The sequence below is a fragment of the Ctenopharyngodon idella genome, chromosome 2, assembly GCF_019924925.1.
Source record: "Ctenopharyngodon idella isolate HZGC_01 chromosome 2, HZGC01, whole genome shotgun sequence".
Taxonomy (NCBI): domain Eukaryota; kingdom Metazoa; phylum Chordata; class Actinopteri; order Cypriniformes; family Xenocyprididae; genus Ctenopharyngodon; species Ctenopharyngodon idella.
In genome coordinates this window covers 37,100,436-37,118,594 of record NC_067221.1, presented here as the reverse complement: position 1 = coordinate 37,118,594, position 18,159 = coordinate 37,100,436, and positions in this window count along the sequence as shown.

Below are 18,159 nucleotides of genomic sequence, written 5' to 3'. Positions count from 1 at the left end.
AGTTCACCCAAAAATGAAAATTCTGTTATCATTTACTCACCCTCAAGTAGTTCCAAACCTGTATGAATTTCTTTGTTCTGCTGAACACAAAGAAAGATATTTGGAAGAATGTCAGTAACCAAACAGATCTCCAAATATCTTCCTTTGTGTTCGGCAAAACAAAGAAACTTATACAGGAACAACTTGAGGGTGAGTAAATGATGACAGAATTTTCATTTTTGGGTGAACTATCCCTTTAAGTTTACCCTAAAGCAAATGTACTGTAATAAACATTTATTTTATACAAAATATATGTTTTACAAAATAATTTTTACTCTAAAATGGCTATGAAATCAAAGCCATATGTTCCAAATTTGAAGTTGATATCACAAAAATTGTTCCTATGAGATATTGTTTGGGCGTAATACAAAAAAGTGCCACCGGGTGACACCCACATTTCATTGATTATTTTTTTTATGTTAAATATACCGTTTTTTCAAAACGGTTTTCACAGGATGAATTTTTGAGTGTTTAAGCTTTTGAATGATACCTGATTACTAAAATATGTGATATGAAAAAAGGCAATAAAAAAAAGAGTGACAAAGACAGTTAAGGGGTTAACTTTAGGTTTTTTTTAAGTCTTATTTGTGAAAGAAAGGGATTGACATAAGTCGTTATTCATCTTTCCCGTCATATGAGGTGGATGGATCATTGAGTCACTGATTTCAATGATTCTCTGTGTCTTCTGAACTGGATCAGTCAGATTTATGAGCAAATCATTGGGTCAAGTGATTCCCTGAAAGGATCTGCTTTAAAATTATGATTTTGAATAAATTACAACTTAAATTTTAAATGCATACAGAGCCACAGACACTGCATTATTCTGTGCGTGGCATATATGTACACTTTTGTGACAATTGAAAATTCTGTCATCATTTACTCCACCCTCAAGTTGTTCCAAACCTGTATAAATTTCTTTGTTCTGCTGAACACAAAGGAAGATATCTGGAAGAATGTTTGTAACCAAGCAGATTTCACCCCACATTTATTACCATAGTATTTTTTTCTCCCTACTATAATTGTCAATGGGGGTGAGAACAACTTGATGGGGGAGTATTTTCAATTTTGGGTGAACTATCCCTTTAAGAGTGTAACATTCGGTTAATGTTCATCATCAGTGCTACAGCAAACAATCTGAGTAACAAGTGCATGGAGGGCATTTGTGGTGAATCAGATCTGAATCAATTTGTAATGTCTGTTATTGCGCTTTGCACATTCATAAAAGCCTTGGATTAGAGACACTGCTGTGAGGATTACTGAAAGTAAATAACTGGAAGCATGTACACAAACCTAAACCCATACTTTTTTCTTTTTTTTTACCTTATTAAACCACTGAGGCATGTCAGTCTGTTTACAATCGTAAGCTTTCCGCCTTATCAAGGCCGTGTGAATGGATGCACGTTTACACACACATGCACCAACATGCACATACACACAGGGAAGGGAGTGTGTACAGTGGTGGTGACTCATATTTACTGTGATTGCACTTACAGTTTTTTGTGTACAGCCTCTCTCTCTCTCTCTCTCTCTTTCAAGCTTTCAGAGATATAGGGCCTGTTTCAATAAGGAGGTTCAACCAACTCTGAGTTAAAACTTGAACTCTGAATTGACTTACTCTGAAATGGGGAAACTCAGAGTTTTCTGTTTCAGAACAGCTGAACTGAGTTAGATCCCCCCAGAAAACAAGACTAAATATCTTATATCATTTGCTTATATAGAAAATCCATCTTGATTTAAGAATTTTTAGATATTTGTACTTGAAATAGGACAATAGGACATGCATTTTTGCAGCGTGAATGAATGAATGAACTATTTAACCATCACTTGCACTTTAAAAAGGGGGAGGAGACCGAAGGAAACTCTGGGTTTACCGAAGAAAAGGTTAGGTTAGGTTCACAGAGTAAGTTACCATGGTAACTGACTCTGAGTAAGAGTTACCTTTCTTTTAGAAATGGGCTTGACTTACCCTGCTTTCTTGGGTTTGACATACCTCCCTTTCTGAAACAGAAAACCCAGAGTTTCCCTCATTTCAGGGTTAACATACTCAGAGTTTTCACTTAACATCCTTTCTGAAACGAGCCCATAGTCTTTTGCAACATACTCAAAATCACAGAGAATGTTTTCATGGTAAATCACGACAGTAACGGGAAGACATCCACAATCACAAATAAGCAGACAATACCTACAACTACACAATAAATGCATACATATTAATTATATATTATACATAAATAAAGTTGGAATTGGGTTCAAATTGTAATTTGAAAACTAAGTCATATATTAAATATATACACAATATATTTAAAATAATTTTGTCTCATAATCATTTTCATTCAAATAATTTATTTCAATGAATTGGTTCAAAAAAATTTGCTTGCAGCATCACTCAAAAACATTCACAAAAGTCTTCATGTGGCATATTTCATATTACAATGCTTCAGTTCAATACAGGTAAATATTCCTGTGTATTGTTATACGGTGCATATATATATATATATATATATTTATTTATATATATATATATTTATATATATATATATATACAGTGGGTACGGAAAGCATTCAGACCCCCTTAAATTTTTCACTCTTTGTTATATTGCAGCCATTTGCTAAAATCATTTAAGTTCATTTTTTTCCTCATTAATGTACACACAGCACCCCATATTGACAGAAAAACACAGAATTGTTGACATTTTTGCAGATTTATTAAAAAAGAAAAACTGAAATATCACATGGTCCTAAGTATTCAGACCCTTTGCTGTGACACTCATATATTTAACTCAGGTGCTGTCCATTTCTTCTGATCATCCTTGAGATGGTTCTACACCTTCATTTGAGTCCAGCTGTGTTTGATTATACTGATTGGACTTGATTAGGAAAGCCACACACCTGTCTATATAAGACCTTACAGCTCACAGTGCATGTCAGAGCAAATGAGAATCATGAGGTCAAAGGAACTGCCTGAAGAGCTCAGAGACAGAATTGTGGCAAGGCACAGATCTGGCCAAGGTTACAAAAAAACTTCTGCTGCACTTAAGGTTCCTAAGAGCACAGTGGCCTCCATAATCCTTGAATGGAAGACAGGTAAAGAGGTCTTCCATTTAGAGAGAGGTAAAGAAGAACCCAAAGATCACTGTGGCTGAGCTCCAGAGATGCAGTCGGGAGATGGGAGAAAGTTGTAGAAAGTCAACCATCACTGCAGCCCTCCACCAGTCGGGGCTTTATGGCAGAGTGGCCCGATGGAAGCCTCTCCTCAGTGCAAGACACATGAAAGCCCGCATGGAGGACTCCAAGATGGTGAGAAATAAGATTCTCTGGTCTGATGAGACCAAGATAGAACTTTTTGGTCTTAATTCTAAGCGGTATGTGTGGAGAAAACCAGGCACTGCTCATCACCTGTCCAATACAGTCCCAACAGTGAAGCATGGTGGTGGCAGCATCATGCTGTGGGAGTGTTTTTCAGCTGCAGGGACAGGACGACTGGTTGCAATCGAGGGAAAGATGAATGCGGCCAAGTACAGGGATATCCTGGATGAAAACCTTCTCAAAAAGTGCTCAGGACCTCAGACTGGGCCGAAGGTTTACCTTCCAACAAGACTATGACCCTAAGCACACAGCTAAAATAACGAAGGAGTGGCTTCACAACAACTCCGTGACTGTTCTTGAATGGCCCAGCCAGAGCCCTGACTTAAACCCAATTGAGCATCTCTGGAGAGACCTAAAAATGGCTGTCCACCAACGTTTACCATCCAACCTGACAGAACTGGAGAGGATCTGCAAGGAGGAATGGCAGAGGATCCCCAAATCCAGGTGTGAAAAACTTGTTGCATCTTTCTCAAAAAGACTCATGGCTGTATTAGATCAAAAGGGTGCTTCTACTAAATACTGAGCAAAGGGTCTGAATACTTAGGACCATGTGATATTTCAGTTTTTCTTTTTTAATAAATCTGCAAAAATGTCAACAATTCTGTGTTTTTCTGTCAATATGGGGTGCTGTGTGTACATTAATGAGGAAAAAAAATGAACTTAAATGATTTTAGCAAATGGCTGCAATATAACAAAGAGTGGAAAAATTAAGGGGGTCTGAATACTTTCCGTACCCACTGTATATATGTATGTGTATATATATATATATATATATATATATATATATATATATATATTGGTTGTTTGGTTGTAATGGTTTGAAAAAAAAAAACAAACCCATCCTTCTCAGCCATTTCAGAGCACATAGGCTGCATAAATATCAATCATGTGGCTCATTAGTAAAACTGACATGGATATGTGCATTAATCTTCACCCCCTGTACCCTCATTTACTATTCCCTACATAGTCCACTAATATAGCTAATTTAATAATGATTTGAATCTTAGCAAACTGGCAGCTCCAGTAGTAGGATGAAAAGATTTATCTTGAACTCTGTCATATAAACCTTAATTAAACAATTTAATAATCAATTAAAAAGTAATTTATATCTGTATGATATTACACTGTAGCCACATTTAACCAGTGGTTTGGAAAATGGATGGATGGATGATTCAGCTGCGGGCGCCATCTTCTGGTCAGACGTGGGAATTCATTTGGCGCACGACTCTCGCATACCCACTCTCACAGTGCATTATGGGTATTCTGTAGCCGTTGAGCATATATCAGTTGTACACTCCTTATTGTGGTGCATAGTGGGATTGAATGAGTGCCTTTGATAACATCCACTATGGTTTCGGACACCACTACAAATGGTGGTCCCCTCAAATAGTGCCCTATTTAAGGGTATGGGGGCGATTTCTTACACAGCCTATGTAAGTTTCGCCACTAGAGGTGGCTTATTAAAAAAAATAACAAAGGCATGGCTTGATGATGCCCTGAATGTGCGTGGAATCATGGGAGCTGTTGTCTTTACCTCCACAGCCGATGGAAAGCAATCCGACGGGACTCAGGCAGAAATCATGTTCATGGATGAGCTAATGTCTTAAAGTTTTAATAACGTTACTATAGGCCTAGTATGCGGCAGGGTGGGACCGAGAACCATACGTGGGAGTGAAACGAGGCTGGTGGAGTGAAAGACACCTGTGCAACACACCGGTCTTGAGTCCCATGGAGGAGATCCGGAAAGAATGACGACAGTGAAGGGCGAGAGAGGACCAGGCCTGGGATATTTTAGCTGTTTTTATTATGCTTATATATGCTGCTACTTTTGTATTGTTGTTTATGTTCATTTTACGATTAAAGTTATGTTTAATGTTTGCCGGTTCCCGCCTCCTCCTTCCCTGAACTTGAACTTTATTACAGTTTGATCACTTAAATTCACATTTTTATTTAATTCTAATAAAATAGCCACAAGTGCTGAATTACTACTCATACAGGTTTTTGATGAATTAAAATTGTGGGATAACGCAGCAATGTTTTACTTCGTCGAAACAATCATACTAAAAATACATTTGAGTGTGTTGAAACTTATGTAATAACCAGTGTTGGGGAAAGTTACTTTTAAAAGTAATGCATTACAATATTGTGTTACTCCCTAAAAAAGTATCTAATTGCATTACTTAGTTACTTTTTATGGAAAGTAATGCATTACGTTACTTTTGCGTTACTTTTCTCTGTTTGTTTGTATTTATAACAACAAAAAAGTCCTATTTTTGGCAAACGTAAAGGCTTTATCACACCGAAAGTGAAATGAATATTCGAATATTCAATTTCCTGAATTCAAATTCAGGAAATGCTAATTCACGCCTATACAGTAGAGGGCGCAGCTCAAACAAACAAGCTTTTCAGCTGTGCTGCCATTCTGGAATACAGAAGAATAGGACACAGGAGAAGAAGTAAATGAGTAAATATATGCTCACATTTAGTCTAGAACTAGTCTAGAATAACCATCATGTTTACACAGCGCACACAACGCCTCTGCAGTCCCGATTTCTCTCAACATGGGGACAGGAGAGCTGTCAGTCAAAAGTAATTTGCGTTACTTATTTGAAAAATAATCTAGTATTTTGTTGTAAATTTAAAAGTAATGCGTTACTTTACTAGTTACTTGAAAAAAAGTAATCTGATTACGTAACTCACGTTACCCCCCAACACTGGTAATAACGTTACATAATATATAATTTATAACAATAATATATATATAACAATGATTAGTTTTCTGTTGATAAAGTTATCCAAACAGTTGCTTACCTGTCTAATAAAACAAATAACCGAAATTCGAGGGTAACGCAGATATGACGTCATTGCCAGTCATGGGCCGTTACACTGGTTAAAATGACCAATTTCTCTGGATTTAAACATTGTTGAAAACATTTCTCATATAATTACATAAGTTGACAAAATATGTAACACTGTTCTAGTGGTTTTTGGATATTTTAATTAAAAAAATCTTACAAACCCGATTCCAAAAAAGTTGGGACACTGTACAAATTGTGAATAAAAAAGGAATGTAATAATTTACAAATCTCATAAACTTATATTTTATTCACAATAGAATATAGATAACATATCAAATGTTGAAAGTAAGACATTTTGAAATATCATGCCAAATACTGGCTCATTTTGGATTTCATGAGAGCTACACATTCCAAAAAAGTTGGGACAGGTAGCAATAAGAGGCCGGAAAAGTTAAATGTACATATAAGGAACAGCTGGAGGACCAATTTGCAACTTATTAGGTCAATTGGCAACATGATTGGGTATAAAAAGAGCCTCTCAGAGTGGCAGTGTCTCTCAGAAGTCAAGATGGGCAGAGGATCACCAATTCCCCCAATGCTGCGGCGAAAAATAGTGGAGCAATAACAGAAAGGAGTTTCTCAGAGAAAAATTGCAAAGAGTTTGAAGTTATCATCATCTACAGTGCATAATATCATCCAAAGATTCAGAGAATCTGGAACAATCTCTGTGCGTAAGGGTCAAGGCCGGAAAACCATACTGGATGCCCGTGATCTTCGGGCCCTTAGACGGCACTGCATTACATACAGGAATGCTACTGTAATGGAAATCACAACATGGGCTCAGGAATACTTCCAGAAAACATTGTCGGTGAACACAATCCACCGTGCCATTCGCCGTTGCCGGCTAAAACTCCATAGGTCAAAAAAGAAGCCATATATAAACATGATCCAGAAGCACAGGCGTTTTCTCTGGGCCAAGGCTCATTTAAAATGGACTGTGGCAAAGTGGAAAACTGTTCTGTGGTCAGACGAATCAAAGTTCTTTTTGGAAAACTGGGACGCCATGTCATCCGGACTAAAGAGGACAAGGACAACCTAAGTTGTTATCAGCGCTCAGTTCAGAAGCCTGCATCTCTGATGGTATGGGGTTGCATGAGTGCGTGTGGCATGGGCAGCTTACACATCTGGAAAGGCACCATCAATGCTGAAAGGTATATCCAAGTTCTAGAACAACATATGCTCCCATCCAGACGTCGTCTCTTTCAGGGAAGACCTTGCATTTTCCAACATGACAATGCAAGACCACATACTGCATCAATTGCAACATCATGGCTGCGTAGAAGAAGGATCCGGGTACTGAAATGGCCAGCCTGCAGTCCAGATCTTTCACCCATAGAAAACATTTGGCGCATCATAAAGAGGAAGATGCGACAAAGAAGACCTAAGACAGTTGAGCAACTAGAAGCCTGTATTAGACAAGAATGGGACAACATTCCTATTCCTAAACTTGAGCAACTTGTCTCCTCAGTCCCCAGACGTTTGCAGACTGTTATAAAAAGAAGAGGGGATGCCACACAGTGGTAAACATGGCCTTGTCCCAACTTTTTTGAGATGTGTTGATGCCATGAAATTTAAAATCAACTTATTTTTCCCTTAAAATGATACATTTTGTCAGTTTAAACATTTGATATGTCATCTATGTTGTATTCTGAATAAAATATTGAAATTTGAAACTTCCACATCATTGCATTCCTTTTTTATTCACAATTTGTACAGTGTCCCAACTTTTTTGGAATCGGGTTTGTACATATTGTGCCTTTAACAAGAAGTCTCCTCAGGAATTTTGGGAAATGTAGTTTTATTGTGTTAGTGTGCTATTTTCCCATGCATGATCCCTCATACCAAGCCTGACAAAACACATTGTTAATGAGATGGAATTTAATGGAAGTAAAACAAAGACATACAAGACTGCACAGGTTTGAATGCTCAGCCAAGGGTGTGCGTGCCTGAATAAGAGAGCATATTGTTCTGTTACTTGTCGTTATGGAAATCTAGCCAGACTGATACACATGTGACTGGAAAATGTTCCTTATAAGGGATCGACATTGCAACATTATTATGATGCAATGAGCTAATATATTTGTTCTGTGCTTTTGTGGTTTTGTTCCACTAAGGTGGGGTTCTGCAGATTTGTGATGTGTTTCTTTGTTGTGTGGTGAGAAGAATTACTAAAATACCATGAATGTGTGTATGTACGTGTATGTGAGTGTGTCTGTGTGTGTAAGCTCTGTTCCAGCTTGCTAACAGTATTACATAATACTCTTTCAAAATGCATATACCTGCACAGTGCACACATATACCTGGGAGCTTATTAAGTCTCAATGTGTCATATCATATTCTAAGTTTTATTTTCCTTTCAAAACATTTATTATCAAAGTAAGTTATAGTAGATGTAAATAATCAATCAAAGGGAGAAAGAGGGAAAGAGCCAAAGCAAACTGGGTTGAAAAGTTACTGGATCACTGATCTTCACAGTTTCCTTTTGCCTGCATGTCATACCTGGATGACAGTCACTGAATTAAACATGCAATGCCCTCATGTAGGAACACTACTGCGTGAAATGTGACACACTGTTGTTGTTTTTTTTTGTTGTTGTTTTTTTAACTGTGGGCAGCACACTAGTATGCTATCCAAAACTTAAACACACACACACATACATGTGATATATTTCATTGAAAATCTCTAAAACAATGAGAGGCAGAAAGACGGATGGACATAAATAGACAGGCAGACATACAGATAGAATGACCGACAGATATAAATTTTCAAAGTATTTGCCCAGAAAACCAACATTGTACCACAAGCTCTTTTCAATGAGTCGAGGAACACTGAGCACAATTCTGCACAATCTTCAGATAATTGTGTTCAAGCAATAACCTTCTTGAGTGTTTGGATACATGAATCCAACCAGTCCGTTATACACACACGCAGCCACACACACTTGATCAGACTTGTTTAAAGGGGCGTTTTTGTTCTTAGAAACAGATTCCTTTTTTGTAGCATCTACTTTGTTTTGGGGGTAACTGGCTGTTCCTAGAAGTAGATTTACACAAGCATACTGTGCATACCTAAAGCTTGAGACATTCTCTTGTTCTGTTATTATTCTTGACTTCTTTAGAACATACACTGTAATAACAAATGTGGTTCCAGTCCAGGCTCGCCATCATACAACACAATTTTTTTTTTTTTTTTTTATGAGATCTTTCCTGATATGTTTGGTGCTTTGATATTCTTTCATCTGATTCAAACATTTTGGCGTTATAAACTAGACTTGTTTTGCTTTCTCAGGAAAGCTAAACCGTTACCAAGAATCCCATTGACCCACATGCTGTTTTGACAATGACAATGTTCTCTGTCCTGTAATTCCTAGAATTTGTGCCATATCTGCATCACTTTGTACAATTAACCTGCGCTGACTCGTTCGTTGGCACGGGATACACATGAAAGTGCTGATGGGGCAATGAATACACTACAGCAGATATAAAAGGACACATATAAAAGATGTGTTGGGATGGACCATGGAGATGTGTTCCTCAAACATAGAGAATAACTATCTATATATCTATGTATGCATCTATGTATGTATCTATCTAGGCCATCTAGTATTAGTTATATCGTATACAAACCGGTTCTCTAAAATGATCTATAGAATTGGCCCTGCAGTCACTGGCCACTCAGAAACATTAAACCAGAACACTATCATGTCGATATGTCTGCCCTCAAACCATATTTCAGCCGTGTGTTTGTTGAGTAAGCAGAAAGCACAGTAACAGAGAGAGGACAGCATGTTCTAGCTCACACGCATCACACAGTAATTGCCCTAATGGAAGCAAGATATAAAGCAGCCGTGTGTGTGTTTGAGAGGGAGAGAAGCAATGAATCATGAGGGTGTATCCTCACTATTATCCATAAGTCTCCATACTCTTGGCTATCTTCCTGACAGAGATATGTAACATTTATGTTTGCAAATCTGCTACTGACAGCACACAGACCCACCCTGTAAACATACTGTATACACGCACACACACACACACACACACACACACACACACACACACACACACACACGTTTTACTAAAATACTATTATCGTTATTTTAGTTAAGAATTTCATGTTTAATTCAGTGTTACTTGCCAATTCTTTGGAATTGTTTGTGAAAATAGATTCTACACCAAATTTTTCAACAAGTCATCAACAAAATGAGAAACTAAAGCTCTAACATAACTGTGTATATCTTTTCTTAATATTCATATTTCTCACTCCCAATCTGTTAAAAAAAAATTTGTTTTTAATTATGTAATTCGATTATATAACACTATAATTCAATTTATTTAATAATTTGTGATTTTTTTTCTTTGAACCCAGCTTTTCTGACTGGGGGCTTTTGGGATTGTTTTTTATTGTCCATATATATTTATTACTATATACAATTTGTTAATTAATAATTTGTTATTGCTGTTGCTACTTTTACCACTAATAATAATAAAAATGTGTCACATACTGTTGTTTGTGAATTGTAATGCTGATGAATGTTTTTTGTTTTCAGTCATTTAACAGAAAACAGAAAATGTTTCATAATCAGTCTTTTTTGTTAAGTATAAGGGTTTCTTGTGTTTGGGTCTCAATGTTTTATGATTGATAAATCCCATGCATTTCATATGTAGAAATCAGTGGAGTTTCCAGAGGTCTATTTCAGTGGAACTGGCGCCCTCTAATGGGCCTTATCTCTCTTGTCTTTTTTTTTTAAAGGGATAGTTCACCCAAAAATGTGATTTACTCACCCTCAAGTTGTTCCAAACTTGTATGAATTTCTTTCTTTTGCTTGAACACGAAAGAAGATATGTTAAAGAATGTTGGTAACCAAACAGCTGATGGTAGCCACTGACTTCCATAGTAGGAAAAAAAAGTCACTGGCTACCATCTACTGTCCGGTTATCAACATTCTTTAAAGAATGTATTTAAAGAAGAAAGAAACTCATTCAGGTTTGGAAAAACTTGAGGGTGAGAAAATGATGACAGAATTTTCATTTTTGGGTGAACTATCCCTTAAAGCATGACCCTGCATGTAGTACCTGCAGAATGAGCACTAATTAGCCAAAATTAACTATGTGGAAAATTATACCACAAATGCACAGGAAAGTGGTTTCAAATTATTTAAAGGTGCAATGTGTAAATTTTAGGAGGATCTATTGACAGAAATGCAATATAATATACATAACTATGTTTTCAGTGGTGTATAAAGACCTTACATAATGAATCGTTATGTTTTTATTACCTCAGGATGAGCCATTTCTATCTACATACACCACGGGTCCCCTTACATATTAAGTCGCCATTTTGCGTCCCATGTTTCTACAGTAGCTCTAAATGGACGAACTGCTCTACAGAGCACGATATCTTTGTCTTGTGTTGGCCACCGTAGCTTCTCTATATTGCAATTCGCAACCTCACCACTAGATGCCGCTAAAATTTACACACTGCACCTTTAACTAATACTAACTTTTATACTAAGATCAGAGGAATCTATATCTTCTAAAAAATAAAAAAAATCCTCTCTGTTCAATGTATTTTCGAAAAATACATGACCTGAGCCTAGTTAGGGTTAGGGTTAGGGTTAGGGTTAGGGTTAGCTAATAGATATCACTATTGATATCACTATTTTTGTGGTTTAGATGTTGTTTCAATCACTTTGTTGACCTTTTTGAAATAGTTCTACAAGTACATATGAGCAAGGGCTTGTAGCATGGCATAAAGCATTTTGAGACATGGATTCTTCTCATTGTCAAGAAATGTAAGCAAAAAGGGACATATACTAAGATGTTCTGACATTAATGTAAATTTTCTGATCTGATTATTATTTTAGGGATAATATATTTTGTAATGAAAAAAAAAAAAAATGGTATGGTATCTTATAAGGTTAAAATAAAAAAAAAGTTAACTTTCTTGAAGCATAATGAAAAAATATCATATAAATATATTAATCCACCAGGGCTGATTTCCCAAAAACATTGTACACCTACAATGAACAATTCTTATTAATGAATAAATTAAATATTACATTATTATTATTATTATTATTTTACCTCAGTAGAAGTGGAACCACATACTTCGGTCATTCCTGCTATACAGTACCTTCTGAGCTCTGCAAAAATTAAAAATAAATAAAACAAAATTATATGATTTGAAATTTAGGAAAGTATTCATATAAAAGTGCATGACAGACTTTACTAATTTCTGTAACTTTATTAAAAACTGATTGTTTTATAGACAAACCTTTGAAAGACAATCCTTGAGACAATCATTTTTTAAACTCTAAGCTCGAATATTGTCCTCACTACCAGAGATTTAGTCAGACCTTTTTCCCCTCAATGCAATGTATTATCTCAAGCACACTGGCAGATGGCGACAAACTATATCAGAAAGCTAGAAATCCAAACCAGCACCTGTTCACATAAAGAGCAAATTCCAAACAGCATTACAAGCCCTTGAAGATCTATGTAGATACAGGACTCAAATGGTCGTTGCACAAACAACTGTTCATCTGAAGTAACGTTAGTGAGATAGGATGGTCAAATTTGCTGTTTATGATCACATGATCATGCATGGTGATATTTTAGGGTAGATAGGAAAAAAACAAATATTATTATTATTATTATAGACGTATTATATATTATTATTGTCAATTATCATTCTTGGTGTGAACAGGTGATAACCATAAAGAACTATTTTGGCATCCACAGTTTTGTTGTCTTTATCGTTAACATCATTGATGTGAACAGGTCTTCACCCTTACACACTTGCCCTGTCAGAATCTATCATTTTATAGTACTTTTTAATCAATTATATCAGATGACATGAATAGTGAAAGGTTGGTTACTTAACAGACAATTTTAATTAATCCAAAACTGCTTACAGTTCATAAATGGGAGAGGAAGTTTCTTGAAGCAACCTGGAAAAGTGTCTTGCTCTAGAGTACAATGTGAAGGAAGTAGGACTGAATTCTCAGCAGCTCTCGGGTTCCTGGCCATGCAAGGACCTGCTGAAGAAGCTCAGATGGAAATGGAGACATATTAGTTAACTGATTTGACTTTGTGATGGTTTTTTTGACAGAGGTTTCCATTGAACTCTGTTTCTAGTGCACACTAAGACTTTGATGGTGCCTGATTAGATTCTAGTTTAAGCTCTAGTTTAAGTGTGGCAACATGTGCAGCCACTCAATCACTTCAGTTTAATAAACACGACCACCAAACACAGGAAACATACAATATAAACTCACTCATTACCATGCCAACAGGAAAACCAGACAGGAAATGTGTCATGAAGCTCATTCCCAGTGAATTGGGAATGTCTGGCTGATCTGGCTTATTGATGTATAGATTTTTTAAAGCTAATGGACATTTAGGTCTAATTTTGTCAAATGATCATTAATCATTATAGCAATGAGCACAAAGTGAAACAGTTTGAGCAGATTTTCAGGAATGTACGTGACAGGACGGCAGCTGGATGAGAGGAACAATTCCACAGGATATCTCAGAGATGGAATTCAAAATAAATGAAAACAGACGGATGTCACACTCAGTGAATTGAAAAACCCAAATTGAGAGACAGACTAAATAGTCTATTTTGATGTGTATATTTGTTTGGGAATTTAAGGGATTATTTATTTTGGTTTGTTCAGGTCACATGTTGTCTGTCTTCCTGTTAGCTGTGTTTCCTGAGTCAACAACGTATTCTTAGTACATAGAATTGGTATGGAAAATGTCCAGAGAAGAGTAAGTTGCCTTGTGCATTCATGTTGTTCACTCTTGCACTTTTCATATTATCTCTTTTTATTGGATTTGTGTCTACATGCATGCATTTACAAAATGTCCATCTTTTCCATTGCTGAAATGCATCAAATATTTAATATATCACAAACACGACAGGGCAGACAAAGAAAAAGGAGAAGGGAGAAGAAGAGCAGAAAGAATCAGCATAGAAAGTATGTTTTAAAGGGAACCTATTATGCACCTTTTCACAAGATGTAATATAAGTCTCAGGTGTCCCAAGAATGTGTCTGTGAAGTTTCAGCTCAAAATACCCCACAGATCATTTATTATAGCTTGTCAAATTTGCCCCTCTTTGGGTGTGAGCAAAAACATGCTATTTTTGTGTGTGTCCCTTTAAATGCAAATAAGCTGCTGCTCCCGGCCTGCTTTCCAGAAGAGGGCGGAGCCTTAACAGCTCACACTTTATTTGCTCAACAACAACAAAGCTGGGGAATCTCACGCAGCCAAAATGACGATTGTCAGTAAAGGTGTTCAGCCTTACATTGTTCAAACCGGAGTCGGACACTGATGGAGAGACTCAGGAAGAAGTTACAACTTTTAGAATGACACTAGACGTTTCTGAACGGTTAGTGGATAAATTTATGTAGTTGCTGTGAAGTTGATTCAACTCATTGACTAGCATGTGCCGTCATGTTAATCTTTTGTGTAAATCCAGCGTTGAATTGACCCTCATTTGTGAAGCAGTCCGGCGTAAAATGACATTTCTGTCAAACACAACTTCTGTTTGTGCTAGCATAGAGCATATGGAGGCTAAAAGAAAGCACATGGAAAGTGGAGCTGCCTGGACCGAAGAAACACATTGCATTACTTAATCCTTACATTTTCTTCATCTGCAGCTTTGCCTCGTTCAGTTGGTATCGCTCCCTCGTTCAGGAACAACTTTGAAGCAAATCCTGCTTTGTACAGTCCAAGGTTAAGAAAAGCATATGGCTTGACGTGATTAGCGCACACAAGCAGGTTTTTGCTTACTGTTTCTGGGGGATTTCCAGTGAAAATAAAATAAATCCACTGCTCTCATCTCCTCTGAGGCTGGGACTCTAAATAGTGTTATGTGCTCGATTGTGCAGCCAATGACAGAACAGTTAGCATGCTTTGCTCAAACTTTTGCCATGGCATTAGAACTGGTACACCGTTGTCGCTTGCAAAAACAAAATGCCGGCGCTGTGGGAGGAAACGTGCAGATTAAGTAATAGGTAATATTGTAACAAGATCCCCTTCCTATGTCACAAGGGGAGCGAAATCTGGACGGCTCATTTTTTTCACATGCTTGCAGAGAAAGGCTTACCAAAACAAAGTTACTGGGTTGTCCTTTTTCACATTTTCTGGGTTGGTAGATGCACCGGGGTCCCGATAATAACACTTAAACACGGAAAAAAGCAGATTTTCATGATATATCCCCTTTAAGTGTTATAAGAATACAAATGGGTGATTCATGCAAAACATGTCAATGAAATGTCCCAGTCGTATTTCACCTAACAAAAAAAAAAAAAAAAGAGAGAAATAAATTGTTAAAAAGCATTCTATACAGTATTTTTGTACTGTTTAGAGTAATGGGCATTACAAAAAAAATAAACACCAGGATATGGAGTGAAATGTGCTTAAAATAATGTCCAAAAAAAAAAAAAACATTAAATTGAATTGCCCTAAAAAAGGTTTCATTTTCTGCATTCATTTCATTTTTTAAATTCTACTTTTTAAATCTTTTGGAGTGAAATATGACTCAAAATTGTTTAAGAACAATAAGAAACCACCTGCAGAAACTTAATATGTATCAGCCTGATTTATATATAGATCTCTATCATGGTGTACGGCATTTTCCACCAAGAGGCTTCAATCCTATGGTCCAAATAATCAGCGGGTATGTGTATGTGCTGCATGACTGGTGTTATCTGTCCCTTGACCATCCAAATTCATCTCCTGTCACATATTTCAATCTTTCACTATCTTTCAAATTGCATTGGGAATCTCAGAGCATGTTGTATCCAGCAGGAGGAGGAAGATATGCAGTCTGCTGGGAAACAGCTCTGAGGTGGCAGTTTTTAAAAAGATGATTATCTGGTGCAGATGTGCTGTGGAGATTTGTAGAATGTCATCTCTCAGTTTGGAGCAAACTGGTGCAGCTAATTTATTTCAGTTAAGGATGAGCAGTGTACTGAGAACATTTGCCATCCTGTAAAACCTAACAAATGTCCTGATCAAACTGTCCTCGGATTGCTTAAGTAGACTGGATGAAACCACTGAAGCCAAAATCTCTCTCCACAGCCGAGTATCTTGAAATCCTGATCAAAACCGAGAAAGATGAGAAAAGTCCTGGCTTTGAGGACCGGATTGTTGGACTCGAGAAAATGAAACAAGAAACTCTTATCCTGGAAAAGATTGCGAAAGGAGAAAATTTGTTCGAAACAGAGCGCCGCATTATGGAGGAGAGAGAGAAGCGAATGGAAACTGTTGCCTTGAAAATTATGAGAATGAAGAAAGCCACAGAGCAATCAGAAAACATCCGATCAAAAGGATGGAAGTGCTTGCCTTGAGGGCCAGGAGACGTCCTAAACAAAATAAAGGCAGATTAGTTCAATGAGAATTAGGAAAATTGAAAATTTGCTTAACATGATGTTACTTAAACATCAATTCACCTATGAATCAGCGTATGAATCAATCCTCATTTAACATGAAGAATACTGAATTTAAGAGTTATTTCATGCTTGTATTTGTGTTTGCACAATGATGTCAAATTTCTCAAGAATCCACAACAATCATGTAATGTAGCTCAACTGGTAGAGCATAGTGCTAGCAACACAGTAATGGCTCCAGAGAATGCATGAAATGATCAAGTCTTTTTTTTTTTTAATCTTAAATGCTCTTTAAGCTACTTTGGATAAAAGCTTCTGAAAAAAAAGCATAAATGTATTTTTTTCATCTTTGTGTTTAGTCTTTCAAAATCATGCAAACATTTAGATACTGTAAAATAATATGAAGTACTTCCTTCTAGTTTTTAAGAAATTATGAGTAAGCTGTATTAGTCTGGCATAAACATTTTGAAATTAAGAAATATGTATTTTTCTTACAGTAGAATTTATACTGTATTGCTGCAATGCTTGTCAGCATGTGAAACTTTCCAAGTTCCCTGAAAATTATACTGTTCAAAAGTTATCAGCAATTGTATTATAATTACCTACCTATAAAATGATCATAATTATTTTTATTATTGTTAAAATAAATATTTTAAAATTGTTTTAAAAGTAATTTTCTCTCTGTGAATTAATAAATAAAACCTAACTGTTTAACTTAATCATCAATTCATGATTTTACTTTTTTAATTTTTGTGAAGTTTTAATTTTTTCTGAAGCATGTTTTGCTAAATCCAGTTCCATGGACTGCGACTTGTAAACAATATCCTAAATTATTGCTTTTGAAGCATTATGACTGTCTGCCATTTGTGTTAATCAAACAACAAAACACCACAAGATCACTTTTGTAGCTTTACCTGAAAATAAATAAAGCACTGCTTATTTCATTTGTATCTTTGTTCAGTGTGTATTTATCTATGATTGCAATTTGTTTATTTTTTTCTGTGCAGATACACTCCCCTACAAAATCACCCCAATAATTCTAGAATGATTCATTCTTTCCAAATAGAGCTATACAAGTCATGGTGAAATTGTTTTTATATTGCAATATATAATTGCAGAAAAACAAAATATCACAATGTCAGTTTTTTCTAATATCGTGCAATCCTAAATGGAAAGGTATACATCTGTATAATGATCAAGGAAATAAAAAAATTAAATATGATAAATAAAAATTGACTATGACAAAACTCTGTATGTCAGATACTGGCAATGATATTTTGTAGCCTACTCTCCATGGTGAATTAAATTAAAGGGATAGTTCGCCCAAAAATAAAAATCCTGTCATCATTTACTCACCCTCAAGTTATTCTGAATCTCTTTCTTGATGACAGAATTTTTTTTTATTTTTGGGTGAACTATCGCTTTAAATGCATAATAATTATTATAAGAAATGAAAAAAATAATACATTTAGTACATCATATGAGAATGACACTGAA